This window comes from Rana temporaria, chromosome 5 (genome assembly GCF_905171775.1).
Source record: "Rana temporaria chromosome 5, aRanTem1.1, whole genome shotgun sequence".
Lineage (NCBI taxonomy): Eukaryota > Metazoa > Chordata > Amphibia > Anura > Ranidae > Rana > Rana temporaria.
In genome coordinates, this window is record NC_053493.1 from 112,940,462 (window position 1) to 112,958,650 (window position 18,189).

General features: G+C 39.5%; 1 protein-coding gene and 1 pseudogene across 2 annotated transcripts in view; both read left to right on the top strand.

Annotated features, from left to right (window-relative positions):
- Positions 1-18,189, top strand: part of LRRC3B (leucine rich repeat containing 3B) — a 246,918-nt gene that overhangs the window by 209,076 nt on the left and 19,653 nt on the right. The gene's annotated exons all lie outside the window — the stretch shown is intronic.
- LOC120942252 lies at positions 1,155-1,246 on the top strand (annotated as a pseudogene).

Genomic DNA, 18,189 nt, shown 5'->3' on the forward strand with positions numbered 1-18,189 from the left:
ATACTCTGCAATGCCCCGTCAATACTCTGCAATGCCCCGTCAATACTCTGCAATGCCCCAGCAATACTCTGCAATGCCCCAGCAATACTCTGCAATACCCCAAAATACTCTGCTGCAATACCCCAAAATACTCTGCTGCAATACCCCAAAATACCCCACAATACCCCGCAATACCCCACAATACTCCGCAATACCCCACAATACTCCGCAATACCCCACAATACCCCACAATACCCTGCAACGTTGCCTATGGGGATTCTTAGGTAGCGAAGTTTGGCGCCATTCCACGAGCGTGTGCAATTTTGAAGGGTGACATGTTGGGTATCTATTTACTCGGCGTAACTTCGTCTTCCACATTTATGCAAAAGAATGAAGAAAAAATACAAAATTTACTAAATTTTATAACAGAAACAAAGAAAAATTCTTTTTTTTTTACAGAATTTTCAGTCTTTTTTCTCTTATAGCGCAAAAAATAAAAAACCCAACGGTGATTAAATACCACCAAAAGAAAGCTCTATTTGTGTGAAAAAAAGGACGAAAATTTAATTTGGGTACAATGTTGTATGACTGAGTAATTGTCATTCAAATTTTGAGAACACCGAAAGCTGAAAATTGGTCTGGTTATTAAGTGGGTTTACGTGCCCAGTGGTCAAGTGGTTAAATTGGAAGTGTCTTAGGTGGAAGATAATTATAAAACCTAATAAAATGGGAATTAGGTAAAATATAGAATAAGTGTTAAAACTTTAAAAATTGGTTAGGAAACAGTTAAGATCTAGATCTATGTTCATGGCTGAGGGCTGGAGAGTGTCTAGCTGAAAAATCCATCGGGTATAGTTCGGAGATACTGAGGACAACACCACATTATACAAACATTCTAATATGAGAAACAACTCAACTTTTAACCCAAAGACACAGCAAAATGAAAGTCTCATAGTTTTTAAGAAAATGGTGGAAGATGATATCAGTAAACTAAAAGTACAAAGGTCTAAAAGAAACAATATTTGGAAAATGATAAAGGAAATAGAGAAAAAGAAGAACATCATTATCAGACCAGCGGACAAAGGTCATTCTGAATAAAAAAGATTATGAACTTGAAATGAAGAATCTTCTGAGTGTACCAGACACATATAAAAAGTTGAGAGGAAATCCTAAGGGTTTGATCTCGGCCTTTTGGCTAAGATCAAGTGTAGTATCTGTTCTTATCAGTTGCCAGGAGGTGGCGCTATGCTAACTGTCCCTAACTGTCCCTAGTACACGGCGAGGTGGAAAGGGATGGCGGTAGCGGATGCAAAACCTGCTGGCGTGGAGGTGAAAGCCTTCTGATCGGGACAGAGAAACATGCGGTCGAAGTTGAAGGGTCAGGTCCCTGGCCTTCTGGCCTGGATTTGATGCAGTTCCTAACCTTGCCAGTTTCTCGAGAGGGGACATCGTCCTCACCCTACTGTTAAGGGGGGGCAATAGTATGGCTAGTACCTTCCGAGTATAATTAGGTAGGGAGCAAAAGAGGTGATGGGGAGAGCTTGCTGATTGAAGGGCTCTCTCCCTGAGCTTCCAGAGCTCTCGTTCCGTCCTGGTGGGGAAGGGGGCTGTGACTGTCTGGGCTGTTGGTCAGGGTTGTGAGAAAAGCCTATGGTGAATGTGCCCCTGGAGTGGCAGTTCAGGGGTGTCATACTTGCACTAGTGTTCTCTCAGCACTTTTGCTTTTTGGCACTGTGGTCACTTCACCATATACACACTTTTTTTTACACCTGCCTCTAGGGCCCAGCCTTTTGGCTGGGACCAGAGGAATTTTGTTTCCTGGCCAGAGGGCTGGCCATCGTATTGCACGATGGTCACTTTTCACTCTCCCTCATCTTCCTTCTCACCCACTTTCTTTTTATTTACCCCTGTGTTGTCACTTTTATGTATTTTTTTGTTTGGTGTCACGTTTGTCACAGTGTGATTAGTAGGGCGCCAGTCCGCGGGCCAGTGGGTGGACATGGCCAATCAATATATGCTTTTTGTGATTTTTATTACCAAAAATATGTAGAAGAATACATATCGGCCTAAACTGAGGAAAAAAAAATGCTTTTTTTTTTTATAATTGGGGATATTTATTATAGCAAAAAGTACAAAATATTGTGTTTTTTTCAAAATTGACAGCCTTTTTTTGTTTATTTTTTTCAATTTCTTTATTTTTCACCTTTTCATTTATACAGGAAACCAAGTCTCATTAACATGTACAAAAATAGAGTCGATAAATCAACTTCATACAAACTAAATATATCATCCCATTCTTCATATTGCAAAAATAAATAAATTGATACATTCAATTTCCACCTTCACACCAATTCCCTCCCCCCAAGGTAGGAGTGAAGCAAAAAATTTTTATGTAATAATAGTAGCAAAACTACAAAAAATACTGCTTCCTCAGCTTCTCCCCACCTCTCATATCGTCTCCTATTATCAGGCCTGGGGGTGCTATCCCATGGCTCTTCCTATTCAGCTTCTGTCCCAGAATATTCCATCTATTTCTTCCTATTTACAGTCCCCTTTCACTCTCCTTCCTATAACGCCCCCCCCCCCCCATTTTCTATACATTGTTTCTCGAGTGGTGTTAGGCTTCGGTCTCACCTACTTGGTGCCCCTACCGTACTTAGAAAATGTCTTATCTGTGCTGCTTGCCAGAAATCTAATTGAAAAGGGCCATTCTTTTGCATCAACTCCTGCATTGTTGGCCAGTTACCTGAGACCATGAAATGCGAGGCCTGAAACAGCCCTCGTTCCATTAATGAACCAAAAGGTCCTATTTGTATACCCGGTATAAATTGGGGATTACCTAATATAGGCATCAGTGGTGAATTACATGGTGATATTTTATCCCCAGAAAAGAGATTTTGACATACTCGTAATGTGGGCCCTATTATTGGGTGCATCCTAGTATTGATTGTAATATTTTTATAACACTAAGGGGCTCTGCTTAATTATTTCCTACATTGTGCTTGCTCTAAATTTGGCCAGATTTTTTATATCCCTATATCGGCACCAGTCCAGTACTCGTCCTAGGTGCACTGCTTGATAATACTTATATACATTAGGGACAGCCAACCCTCCATACTGTTTTGGTAAAGATAATAATGTGCTCTTAATCCTTGGTTGCTTTCCTGCCCAGATAAATTTCATAAGTAATGTTTGGATATGTCTAAAAAATACTCTTGGTATTGCTATTGGGACTGCCTGGAGAAGGTACAGGATCTTTGGTAGGATATTCATCTTAATTATATTGCTTCTTCAAAACCATGTAAACGTTCCCCTGTGCCATTTCTCCAGTAGTCCACGTACTTTACTTAGTATTGGTAAAAAATGTAATTCATAGATTTTGGACATATCTGCTGCAATTATAGTCCCTAAATACTTTTTTTGTTTATAGCGCAAAAAAATGTAACCGCAGAGATGGTCAAATACCATCAAAAGTAAGTTCTATTTGTGGGGGGGGAAAGGGACACCAATTTTGTTTGGGTACAGCATCGCACAACCGTGCAATTGTCAGTTAAAGCGACGCAGTGACGTATCATAAAAAATGGCCCAGTCATTGAGCAGCAAATCATCCGTGACTGAAGTGGTTAAGTACATTTTTTTTTCTATTAGTGAACTGGGTATGGTTTATATTAAGGGGTTGATTTACCAAGGGCAAATACACTGTACACTTTGCAAAGTGCAGTTGCACTCTGCAAGAGTAGTTGTTTCACAGCTTGATAAATGAGAAGAAGCTCTGCTGACTTCCATCATCCAATCATCATCCAAGGAAAAATATGCTGTTTTTTTTCCCTTGCATTCAATTGGGTTCTCTTTGCAAAGCTTCACTTTACCTCATTTAATATACTCTGTAGCAACTGCACTTGCAGAGTGCAACTGCCTTTTGAAAAGTGCACAGTCTATTTGCCTTTAGTAAATTAACCCCTATAGACGTATAAGGAAATTGCAATGAACTGTTAGAAATGCAGCAATTAAAAGGTAAAAAGAACTGTGCATATTAAAATAAACAAATAATTAGAAACAGAATTGGCCAAATTTGATTCCCATCAAAAACAATTACAAAATGTAAATTTCGAACATGTCATTGTAGACAGCAAGTAAATGGAGAGCAATTTGACCACTAGATTGCATCCATCCGGAAGCTATCAATCAGAATAACAACAAAAGCAAAAAGTGTTACAATATGATGTTTTATTGCACTGTAATTGTGTAATTACAATGGCAAGCATTATGTTGATTGCTCCTTATTTCTCAAGCAATTAGCACACTAAAAAGACACAAAACACCATCCATAACTAAATGATTTACTGTCACTTCTCTGGAAGCAAAGTTTGTGCAGTATGTGTGCTGTAATATTAATATTTTAGTGTAGCCATTTAGTCCTTGTTTTCAATTCATGAGTTTATAAGAACAGGCAGAAAAGTGCTAAAAAATATATATTCTATATATTGGCTCAGCTTATTACAGCTAAATGTTAGAAATAAATACCTACTACTTTATCTTCATACTGTATTATATGTTTTTGGCTGTTTATGAAAACTAGTAAACATATGCATAATGCATTTCAAATGTTAAATAAGTCAGATTGGGTGTCAATTATTTGCTTTGGAAATATAACACAAGCATCCTTGTACACTTCTTGCAGTCAATCCAGAGCTGTAAGACACTAGAATTCAAAGTGATCAGTCTGAGCAGGATTTATACTAAAAGCACAGGCATGTTATAAAATTTTGCAAATAAATAATCTTTCTTCATAAATTTATGCCAAATGTATTCTGCTACATTTCTTCGGTGAAAATAACACAAATCGGAGTATATTATTTAGTCTGTAGGAAAGTTATACAGTCTACAAACTATGGTATATATCTGAAAATTTATGAAAATCCTGGGCCCAAAAATATCAGGATATCTCTCAATTGACTCCTTTTTGGAAAGTAGAAAGTCCGAGGCATTTAGTAAGAGACAGTTGTCATTTTTTGTCATACTGTACTTTTTTGGAAAATGAAGAAAGTAAAATATATATATATATATTTTTTTTACATACTGTCACCAGTGCGGTACAGAATTATCATATAATGGGCGTGACAGTACAAAAAAATATTTTTTTATATATATATATATATATATATATATATATATATATATATATATATATATATATATATATATATATATACATATATATATATTGTTTTTACGATTTTTTTCTTTTACGCGCTTTGACCAGAGCAATATGCAATATAATGTCACCATAGCAACGTTGTACTACTCTGGGGAAGTGATCAGTATTTTTTTTCACACATTATGTTTGCATGTAGCAGTGCATTACATTGCTATATGCAAACATTTTGCTGAATGAAATTGAGTAATTCAGTATATTTTGTTGTGTTTAGCTGTGATTAGTCAGATGCTAATCATATGGTACAGATGGGCTGTGATTGGCCCAGCTTGTACCATGTGATCACCCTGACCAATCGCGACTAGGAACACAATTGTATACAATGGATGGCTTGAAAGGAAGTGATCCATTGTTTTCAACTGTCATGTGATCTGCTGTGTTTGGCTACAGCGGTCACATGGTACTGGCAGTGGGCCAGTACAGTGATCAGTCATCGGCTGTGTCTGGTGGACTCAGTCGGTGACAGATCACGCCGCTGCACAGCCTTGCATGTCATCCACCTGCATGATTATGCCATAGGTCGGATGGCAAATGGTTAAAAATGTTGTAAGTTCTGTATCCAAGATGGATAGTATGGCTCTTGCTATCCTTCCAGCTCAGCATCAGTAGAGCTGCAACTCTCATACACTGAAGCCAGTGTTGTTTATCTGCCTCTATTCTCCCCTTGCCTATTCACAGAACGGTTTGCATTCTTTGATCTATTGACAGAATTCACAATGGAAAAATCTGGTGCAGCTCTGCAGAGAAACCAATCAGCTTCCAGGTTTCAAGTGGTACTAAAGATTTGAAAAAAAAATTGTCATACTTACCTCCACTGTGCAGCTCGTTTTGCACACAGTGGCCTCGATCCTCATGTTCTGGGTTCCCTTGGAGGTTGTCTTGGCTCCTCCTCGCATTAGATAAACCCCCTGGGAGGCACTTTTACAAGGGGGTTACACTGTGGGCGTGCTCCCGAGTCCAGAATTTGCATCCATAGGCATCCATAGACACAAATGCTGGACTCGGCCCCGCCCCCTGGCGCCTGCATCATTGGATTTGATTGACAGCAGTGCGAGCCAATGGCTGCGCTGCTATCAATCTATCCATCGAAGAGCAGAGAAGACCTGGCCAAAATCAAGCTCGCTATTGATGCGGGACTTTCGAGGGCTCAGGTAAGTAAACGGGGGGGGGGGGGGGGGGTTGAAGGGGCCAGTAAGCATCAGATGTTTTTTCACCTTATTGCAAAGGGAGCATTAAGGTAAAAAAACATGAACCTTTACAACCCCTTTAATTGAGGATGTTTTTTGGTTATACACATAACCTATCACCTTCTATAATTGCCCTTTAAAACAACTAATTTTCAAGCACATCCTGCTACTTTATATGGTATGCATATGCGTATTGTACGCGTTATTTTTATTTCACTTGTTGTTTCACGAGTTTATGGTGGCTGGCAATGTATACCTTCTTTAGCGTACACACTTCTCTACCTGACTATTTTTTCCCCCCTCTACATTCTGCTATTTATCCAATCATTCAATATCCACATACTTTTTTTAAAAATAATAATGGGCCAGATCCTCAAAAGGATACGCAGGCGTATCTGCTGATACGCCGTCGTATCCCTGTTTCTAACTATGCGGCTGATTCAGACAATCAGTTACGCATAGATATTCCTAAGATCCGGCAGGTGTAATAGTTTTACACTGTCGGATCTTAGGATGCAGTACTGCGGCCGCCGCTGGGGGCATTTCTCGTCGAAATTCCGCTTCGGGTATGCAAATTAGCACTTACGGAGATTCACTAAGCGGTTTCCTTTCGTGAAGTCTCCGTAAGTTGTTAGTTTGCAAACGCAAAGATAGGGCTGCTTTTAAAAAGTTTAAAGTTAGTACACCATGTAAAAGTAGACCCTTCTTTCCCGCGACGCTGTCAAATTTTTTTTTACATTTTTTTTTTTCCCGCCGCATCTCTTTTTTTCCCCGACGCAACTTTTTTTACCCCGCGCGATTCACAAAACTTGGCGCAACGTAACTTCGCGCAAAGCACGTCGGGAGCATGCGCAGTACGTCCGGCGCGGGAGCGCGCCTAATTTAAATGGGACTCACCCCATTAGATTGGGCCCGCCTTGCGCCGGACGGATTTAAGTTACACCGCTGAAAATTTCTAGGTAAGTGCTTTGTGGATCGGGCACTTAGGTAGAAATTTTGCAGCGGTGTAACTTAAATCCCAATATTTAAGTTAACCTCCCTGGCGGTATGATTCTTTCAGAAAAAAACATGCTGAAAGCGGTACCATTATTTGCAAGGAAATTTGGCGTTTTATATTGTAGGTCTGTCATTTTTAGAAATAACTCACTTAAATCTGACCAAACAAGCTTCTAATAGGCATCCCGGGTATGACATTTTTTTAAAAACAAAATTATAAATTATAATATAATAAATAATTATAAATAATTATAACAAATAATAATATAATTATAATAAAAATTATTCAATAATGTAATCAAATCAAAATCACTGAAATTTGCTCAGTTGCAGAATTGTCGCTGTCATTATTATTTTTTTTTTATGACGAATTTCCCCACAAATCGCTATCGCACAATTCTGCAAGTGATTATAATTTATTATCGCTGTTTTTTAGCTGATCTAAAACCATTTTTGACATAAAGGGACACTTTTGGTTGCTATGGACAATCTACAGTTTGCAGGGAGAAAAAAACGTTTTTATTATATAAAATGACATGCATGACACAGGACAGACCACTAGGGACAAGGGGGGTGTGGTTTTTTTACATACAGTACTGTAATCTATAAGATTACAGTATACTGTATGTAATGTGTTTGTTTACTTTTTTGAATTTGGCGCCGTTCTCCGTCCCCGTGCGTCGTAACGTCGCAGGGAACGGAGATCGGCGTCACACGGAGGCACTGTGTGAATCGAGCGAGGACCTGCTCGCTCACACAGCGCGATGGCATCACTGGATCCAGGGACAAGGTAAGTAAAACTCCCTGTACATCCAGCGAGGCGAGCCCGAGTCTGACTCGGGGTTACCGATCCTAGCCCAAAAATCTCACCCCGAGTCAGACTCGGGAACACCGCCCAGGAGGTTAAGCCCACTGTACGTGGATCTGGCCCAATATTTTTATCTTTTTCACCCTATTCTAACGGGTGTGTCCCCACATCTCTTTGCGGTGCCTTTTGTATGTGGCTCCTCGGTGCTGACGTTTTGGTGTTCCCTGTTCTGTCTGCATGTCCTGACTGGCTATAAGGGTGCTTTAATGCACGTGGTACACTAAATTAATATCCATATCAACCTTTTGTTGATATATATTTTTTTCTCAATGTTATGTTGCATTTTAATTCTTTACAATGCTATGTAATCCAAAAACCAATAACAGTCTGTTTTTCTCTAGATATACTACTAGCTCCCGAATAAGCGGTCTTCGCGAAACATGTTGAGCTAACATTCGTCTTATTATGTACTACAGTCATACACATCCCTTGTGAGATGTGTTGACTCTTTTTGGAGCCTTATTAGATCAATATATCGTCACTGCAGTTGCTACTGTAGTTCTCTTTTTAAAATAATTGTATTTTATGTACTGTATGTTTTTCTTTTTTAACAAACCTTAACGGGTTATATGTTAATACATGTATTTGTATTTTTATAATTGGTGCCTTTGTATCTTTAACATCTGCTGTTCCAATATATTCAGGACGTGGCACTGCGTTACTATAGACACCCATAGCCGGATTCAGAAAGCACTTACGCCGACGTATATTCTGATACGCCGCGTAAGTGCACTGATGCACCGTCGTATCTATGCGCCTGATTCTTGAAATAAGATACGCCTGAATTTTGGCTCCATCCGACCGACGTAAGTCTCCTACGCCGTCGTATCTTGGGCGCATATTTACGCTGGCCGCAAGGGGCGCTTCCATTGATTTACGCGTCGAATATGCAAATGACCGATATACGCCGATTCACGAACGTACTTGCGCCCGTTGCTGTAATCTACGCTGTTTACATAAGGCGTACGTCCGGCGTAAAGTTATTCCACATAAAGCATGTGTAAGTCATGTTAGGGTATGGACCACGGAACAGCCGTCGTATTTTACGTCGTTTACGTAAGTTGTACGTGAATGGGGCTGGGCGTAGGTTACATTCACGTCGTACGCATTGAGCCGTCGTATCTTAGGGAGTATATGCGACGCAATTCTGAGCATGCGCGCAGAATGCGTGCGCACATTCGTTCGGCCCTTCATTTACATGGGGTCACGGTTCATTTAAATGTATCACGCCCACTACCTTCCTACTTTAAATTGGGCGGGCTTACGCCGGCCAATTTACGTTACGCTGGTGCAACGTAGGGAGCGAGTGCTTTGTGAATACTGCTCCTGCCTCGGCGTAGCGCATATGAGATGCGCTACGCCGGCACAAAGATGCGCCGAGCTACCTGAATCTGGCTGTTACAGTCCATCCTGTGGCTGGTGATCTGCCAACAATTCAATTATTTAAAGGAAGATGTAGGTGAAACTATCTTAAAAACAAACAAAGCTTTGGGTATATTGTGACAATGGGTGTTACACTTAATTTTTAACTGTTTGTTCTTGACTGTGCTGCCATACAAACATAGCTAAGCAATTATAAAACACAGGGAAGGTTGCTATTACATGTATTCAAGCAGCTAATAAAGCAATGTTCTACAGCTTTCCAATATTTCCGAGCAGTGTATAGGATCGCTGAAATACAGCTGGGAGGTCTATTTCCACTAGCGATCATACATAATAATTCAATACTGTGCGCTTATTTAGAAAGCAGAATATACTGTGAATAGAAATGTACATACTGCACTTTCCTCCTTCAGATTTTCTAATGTAATTGGTATTTCTGAAGATGTCATTTGAAATGCTGTACCCAGAGAACTGACTTAAAGGAAATGTATATGCTTTTAAATTTTTGGATGCTTCATATATGTGTATTTATTTTAATTGAAGCATTAATGTTTCTAGAAAATGTTTGTAACTATTGTATATACATAAGAGAAAAATTCCAGGTAAGTCATTTTTACATAGTTGCAATGGCCCAGCTTGGACCAATGCAACTATGTATATATACCATTCCCTTTAGAAGCTAAAAATCACTAGAGCTCTAGACATGTGCAATTTGTTTTGTTCCAAATTAGTTTTTTGACAAAATTTGACAAATTCATTCATTCGGAAGTAATTGAAATAATGAAAACCCGTTTAAAGAATTCTTCCGAAAATTCGTAAAAATTTGAAAATGTAAAAATTCGTAAATTAGAAAATTAGAAAAATTCTGATAATCCGTAAATAACAATGACATTTCTAAAATTCAAGAGAACAAAAATCCGAAAATAAGAATGAAAATAAGAAAAATTGAAAACCCAGAAAATTTTAAAAAATGAAATTAAACTAACTAACTAATAATAATAACTATTAAATTATAGGTATTGGAATTTCCTTTCAAATTTGGCTGTTAGTGAACATAACAAATACGAATTTATCCGAAGTTACGAATTACCCGAAATAAACGAATATCTTAATGAATGCAACGTAACAAATTAATAATAATAATGAATAATAATAATAATAGTAAAAACATTTTTTATTACTATTATTTATTATTATTAATTTGTTACGTTGCATTGATTTCGATGTGCCATTCTTTATTTTGGATAGTTTGTAACTTTGGATACATTTGATCCGTTATGTTAATAAACAGCCAAATTTTAAAGGAAATTCCAATACCTATAATTTAATAGTTAGTTATTATTAGTTAATTCGTTTTTATTTTGGATTTTCGCATTTTTGGATTTACAAATTTACAAATTTTAGAATTTCTAATTTACAAATACTACATCTAAACTAATGGAACATAACAAATTACATTTTTAAGAATTTATTCAAAATAACACATTTTGATCATAACGAATGACCCGAAAAACGAAAGAATACCAAAACGAATTGAACGAAAATTAAAAATTTTTGTTGGCAGTGCACCTGTCTTGTAGGCACCACTACTTTATTGACCAGCATGATTTGGGTGAGCTGAGCAGCTGCCCTGCTACATTTTGAACATAGGAATTTGGCCTCTCAGCATTGGCTTTATTCACATTCTATTTCCTCAATGAATGCAAAGCATTCCCCAATTGGACAAGGTAGAGAGGCAGGGCAGTAAAGACACACTCTCTACCTCATCCTATCAGAGAATACTTTGCATAAAAACACTTTCACTTGTTTTGATACCTTCTTAGTATTCATGACTCTGTTTATTTACCCACTTGCTGTCTGCGACAGTACATATACTGTGGTAAAATGGCAGCTGCAGGCTGAGGACATGTGACGCTGTACTCAAATAAAATTGATGTCCTTTTTTGCCACAAATAGAGCTTTCTTTTGGTGGTATTTGATCACCTCAGCGGTTTTTATTTTTTGCGCTATACACAATTTTGAAAAAAAAAATTCTGATATAAAACATTAAAAAAAATTGAAAAAAATCGAATTTCTTCATCAATTTAGGCCAATATGTATTCAGCTACATATTTTTGGTAAAATAAATCCTAATAAGTGTATATTTATTGGTTTGCGTAAAAGTTATAGCGTCTACAAAAGATGGGATATTTTTATGGAATTTTTTTACTAGTAATGTCAGCAATCTGTGATTTTTAGCGGGACTACGAAATTGCATTGTGGCGAACAAATAGGACACATAACTGACACTTTTCTAGGGACCAGTGAGATTAATACAGCGATCAGTGCTAAAAATATGCACTGTGAGGCCTCGTACACATGACCGAGGAACTCGTTGGAAAAGACACATCGTTTTCCTCAACGAGTTCCTTGTTAGGCTTGTCGAGGAACTCAGGACATTGGGTCAGCCCGACCCGCTGATTGGCATCCCCTGTGTCCAAACAGCATGCTAATGCTCCTCTGGCGGCACGTGGCTATTACACAAAATGATACAATAGGGCTGACCCGCCGCAGTAAATATGTGGTAGGCGGTCAGCAAGTGGTTAAAGAAAGCTCTATTTGTCTGAAAAAAATGATTAAAGTTTCATTTGGGTATCAGTTAAATTGCCAGGTAAAGTAACACAGTGCTAAATAGTAAAAAAAGCTTTGGTCATGAAGGGGGGTAAAACATTCCAGAGGTCAAGTTGTTAAAGTGTATTTCCACTTTTGCAGTCAAATTTGAAAACAACCCCATATGTTTATTATGTGTTCCCATTCACACACTATACCTAAATTTATTTTTTATCATTTTTAAATTTCTAGTTGTTTCTTTGGAGCAGGATTATAAATGGAATGAAAGTTATTTTGAACAATTTGACAGGGACATCAGTGCACAATGGATAATGAGATTTTTTGCTATTTGTTATGCTCTGTGAATGGGAACCCGTAACAAATATAAAGTAGGTGTTATCACAATTTGGCTGCAAAAGGGTAACAACACTTCGAATATGTTCTCTAAAGAACTCAGAGGCCTTCCAGAAACAGAAGTATGTATCTTGAGATTATATGACAATTTAATTCTAAAACAATTGACTTAAAGGGTCACTAAAGGAATTTTTTTTTTTAGCTAAATAGCTTCCTTTACCTTACTAGAGTCCTGGTTTCATGTCCTCATTGTTCGTTTTTGCTCTGATGTTGCTGTAATCCTTCTCCGTTCTGAACAGTCTGTTTCCTGATGAAAAAAGTCGTTGGAGCTTTCTCTCTGTGGTCACTAATCAAGGAGGTGTGATTACTGTGTGTCTAAAACCCCTCAACACCAATCAGTTTCGTTTTCCAAACCATCACTGCCCTGTATTGGCTCTTTGTCTCTGTTCATCACAGAGGCATGAAACAGCATGCAAAAACGAAACTGAAACTGTAGGTACATTATATGATTGATTTTTATCTATTTTGAATAATTTTTAAAAGGAATCAGTTAACTATTATGTCTCTGTACCCTGTAAACAGTCATTTCAGCAAAAAAAAAAATGTCCTTTACAACTCCTTTAAAGGGTCACTAAAGGATTTTTTTTTTTTAGCTAAATAGCTTCCTTTACTTTACTGCAGTCCTGGTTTCATGTCCTCATTGTTCGTTTTTGCTTTGATGTTGCTGTAATTCCTCTCTGTTCTGGACACTTCCTGGTTGTCTGTTTCCTGATAACCACAGTACTGGGAGATTTCTCACGGTGGTCACTAATCAAGGAGGTGTGATTACTGTGTGTAAAACGAAACTGGATTGGTGCTGAGGAGTTTTAGACAAAGTATCACTGCTCTCTATTGGCTGACTGCCCTCTAGTGGCTCTCTGTACATCAGAGAACCAGCAAACAACAGCAAAAACGAAACTACACTGCAGGCACATTATATGATTGTTTTTTTTATCTATTTTTAATCATTTTTAAAAGGAATCAGTTAACTATTATGTCTCTATGCCCTTTAAACAGTCATTTCAGCTAAAAAAAATGTTTCCTTTAGTGACCCTTTAACTTGTCTTAATATTTGCCTTTGTAAAGAACATTTTTACATGGGAGATTATGGAGGCTTCATTGCTGAACCCTCCTTTGAAAATGCAGGTAAGAAGAAGAAGATCAACTGCAGGTCAAATGCACCTGTCAAACATTCCAAATAGTCTAATGCCGCATACACGCGATTGAAAATTCCGACAATAAAAGTCCGATGTGAGCTTTTGGTCAGACATTCTGACCGTGTGTATGCTCCATCGGACTTTTGCTGTCGGAACTTCCGCCAACAAAACATTGAGAGCAAGTTCTCTATTTTTCCGACGGAAAAAGTTCCTATCGGAAAATCCGCTCATCTGTTTGCAATTCCGACGTCCAAAAAAACATGCATGCTCAGAATCAAGCAGAAGAACCGAACTGCCTATTGAACTTCATTGATCTCGGCTTGTCATGCGTGTTGTACGTCACTGCGTTCTTGACGGTCGGAATTTCCGACAAGATTTGTGTGACCGTGTTAAATCTGATTTGGGGGTCTCAATGAAGACCTTTTTGTGATGAGACAGTGAGTCCAAAATTTAAGATTATTAGGTAGGTGCTTTAATTACAGACACTGCAGTGGAGAAACACAGTACACAGTTGTGAGTAAGGCAGTAAAGTGAGAGTGTTTCTGAGCTTGCATCTTATGCCCTGTACACACGATTGGTTCACCCGATGAAAACGGTCTGATGGATTTTTTCATCAGATATCCGATGAAGCTGACTTTCATCAGTCTTGCCTACACACCATCAGTTAAAAAAACGATCGTGTCAGAACGTGGTGACGTAAAACACAACGACGTGCTGAGAAAAATTAAGTTCAATGCTTCTGAGCATGCGTCTACTTCAGGGCTAAAAATTTCAAGTCCTGAGCCACTAGCCAGGCCTTAAGAGTTACTCGCCACCAGTTGCCCCAACCAACACTTCCCCTGCCCCACCCCTAAGTCCGCCCCTAAACACGACCTTGTAAATTATCTCATGAAATTACACTGTTAAATATTTTAAACAGAATTACGTTCCAGAAATAAATATTAACAAAAGTAACATAAAGCATATCAGTACCCATCTGTGCAGCCTCACTGTGCCCGTGAACGCAGCCTCAGTGTGCCCCATCAATGCAGCCTTACTGTGCCCCATCAATGCAGCCTTACTGTGCCCCATCAATGCAGCATTACAGTGCCCCATCAATGCAGCATTACAGTGCCCCATCACTTGCAGCATTACTGTGCCCCATCACTTGCAGCCTTACTGTGACCCATCACTTGCAGCATTACTGTGCCCCATCACAATCACTTGCAACATTACAGTGCCCCATCACTTGCAGCCTTACTGTGCCCTATCACTTGCAGCCTTACTGTGCCCCATCACTTGCAGCCTTACTGTGCCCCATCACTGCAGCCTTACGGTGCCCCATCACTTGCAGCCTTACAGTGCCCCATCACTTGCAGCCTTACAGTGCCCCATCACTTGCAGCCTTACAGTGCCCCATCGCTTGCAGCATTACAGTGCCCCATCGCTGTGATCAGTAGTAGGTGGAAGAGGTGGAAGCAGAGCCAGAGCCAGCGCTATGGCGGCTCGGTCCACCCCTGTTCCCAGACTGTCATTGCGGGACACTGTATTGTCCTTCAATTAAAGCGGAGGTTCACCCATGGAGAACACATTTTCCCCCTAGATGGATGCTCGTTTTGTCTAGGGGAATCGGCTATTTGTTTTAAAATATGATCCATACTTACCCGTTTACGAGATGCATCCTCTCCGTCGCTTCCGGGTATGGGCTGCGGGACTGGGCGTTCCTTCTTGATTGACAGTCTTCCGAGAGGCTTCCGACGGTCGCATCCATCGCGTCACGATTTTCCGAAAGAAGCCGAACGTCGGTGCGCAGGCGCAGTATAGAGCCGCACCGACGTTCGGCTTCTTTCGACTACTAGTGACGCGATGGATGCGACCGTCGGAAGCCTCTCGGAAGACTGTCAATCAAGAAGGAACGCCCGCTCCCGAAGACCCATACCCGGAAGCGACGGAGAAGATGCATCTCGAAAACGGGTAAGTACTGCTCATATTTTAAAACAAATAGCCGATTCCCCTAGACAAAACGAGCATCCAGCTATGGGGAAAAGAGAAAAAAAACGCAAATGGGTGAACTCCCGCTTTAAGGTGTCCTACTCCACCTGCCGCCTGACAGTTTCCTGGCTGATCGCTCCAGCCAGAAAACTGTCAGCCTGGTTCACTCCTGATCCTCACCCGCTCTGGAAAAAATTATACTCGCAAAATGCGAGTAAAAGAGTGAATTTTTGAGGGCATGTCTACTTGATTCTGAGCATGCGTTGATTTTTAACCGATGGATTTCCCCACAGACGATCGTTTTTTTCCATCGTTTTTTTAACCATCAGATCATTTTAAAACAGGTTCTACGTTTTTTCACCGATGGGAAAAAAAACGATGGGGCCCACACACGATCGGTTCGTCTGACCGTTTTCATCAGATTAACGGTTCGTGTGTACGCGGCATAAGGGTTATACAATTTATACGTATGAATATGCATAAGATATGGGCGTGTATCAAGTATATTCTAGGTGTGAGATAGGTGTGATTGTATAGTTTAGTCCAATCAGCATTCATATCTTCTAAGTAGCAAGGGAACAGTTAAATGGGTGACTGATAGAAAGTGAAAGAAAACATGGGCGCCACCATGACAGCACTGGATAATTCCAGCTAGATAAGGCTGTCAATTTCTCTGAGCAAAAAGGGAGCTGCTGCTTCTTATCTGGCGCTGAAGGTCATCATAGACTGAAAACCTCTATGTCTAGAGAAAACAGCAAGAAAGTGTATTTACAAATTCTTAAAGTGATAGACTCATATAAATAAATAAATAAATATATATATATATATATATATATATATATATATATATATATATATATATACTCAACATTATCAGACCCCTATAATTCTACTCAACTGTGTGTATGCATCACAAGTTTGAGCCAACATTCCGTCAGAAAAAAACACGGTTTTCTTGTTGGAATTTCCGATCATGTGTACGCGGCAAAGGAAGTATCTTGAATTGATGCCATCAACACAAAGCATGTTGACACAGTTCATCGGGCAGTTGGTTGCTCCAGAATTTAGATACAGTAAAATACTGTGAGTTTGAAAAAAAACAAGACTGTTCAGCTTGGTGATTGATTGTGGATTTATTTTGACAATTTTAATTCCATATTTTTGCACTACAGTCCAAGACGAAGGTAAGAGGGGGGTGAGGCATGGAGGAAATGCATCATAAAAGATTAGTAGAAGCACCACTCTTCCCAATTTACTGTAAAGTGGGCAAGGCCAATCATAATTTAAATGTCGTATGTGTCATCCATCTAGTAGTTAATTGCTTCCACTGAAGCATATGAGTAAAACCTGCTCGATGTTTGCTCTACTTAGTTTACCCATCTGTTTGGCAAATAAAGGTCCTAAAATACTGTCAGATTTTAGAGATTAGGAGCATCCTTGTCCTATGTAAGAAATGACTTGGTGAAATGGTGATGATTACTGCTCAATACTGGTAGAATATTATTCATTCAAAATATTTGGATGTTTAATATTTTTTTCTATTATTTTGCTTTTAAATGGCAAACAGTGCAATTTTTTTCAGGTCTTTGTCTTAAAGTGGAGTTCCACCCTGAATTTTTTTTTTGCAAAAATCCTAAAAAAACGTGAAAAAAAAAATCTTCCGCGGTGGGTCTTCTTCCTCCGTCCTCTTGTGGTGTCTTCCTGTGAATGGGGCGTACTGCCCTCTGGGAACTGTGTGTATCCCAGAGAGCAGCCGGCACATTCACAAAGAGCCACTCGGCTCGCGCATACGCAGTAGGAAACGGCCAGTGAAGCCGCACGGCTTCTAGCTTCACGGCTGCTAGCATCAAGGGATCGGACTTGGGGCAGCTGACATTGCGGGCAAGTAGGACAGGTAAGTGTCCTTAGTAAAAGTCAGCACCTACAGTGTTTGTAGCTCCTGACTTTAAAAAAAAAATTGCAGGTGGAACCCCGCTTTAATTATAGCAGTAAAGTCTAAGCGACTGACCCAGTAGTACGATGTGTTAATGTGCTTTTACAAAACAAAAATTATGCATATACAAACTACTTACAGTTACAGGAAAACAATACAATACATACAGATTGATACAAATAGGCATACACAGACACCCAGGAACAGTATACAGTGGAACATTGCATTACGAGCATAAACCGTTCCAGGAGAATGCTTGTAATCCAAAGCACTTGCATATTAAAGCGAGTTTCCCCATAGAAGTCAATAGAAACAAAGATAATTTGTTCCGCATTGACTTCTATGGCATGCAATACCGCATGGCCAGAGGTGGGGGGGGCGCTGGAAGGTCTCAGAAATACTCGGGGACAGCTCGGCTGATCTCGGAAACTGTCGGAAAGGTTTGGAAACACTTGGTAACTGAGTATTTACGAGTATTTCTGAGTGATTCTGAGTGGTTCCGAGTGTCACCGGTGCCC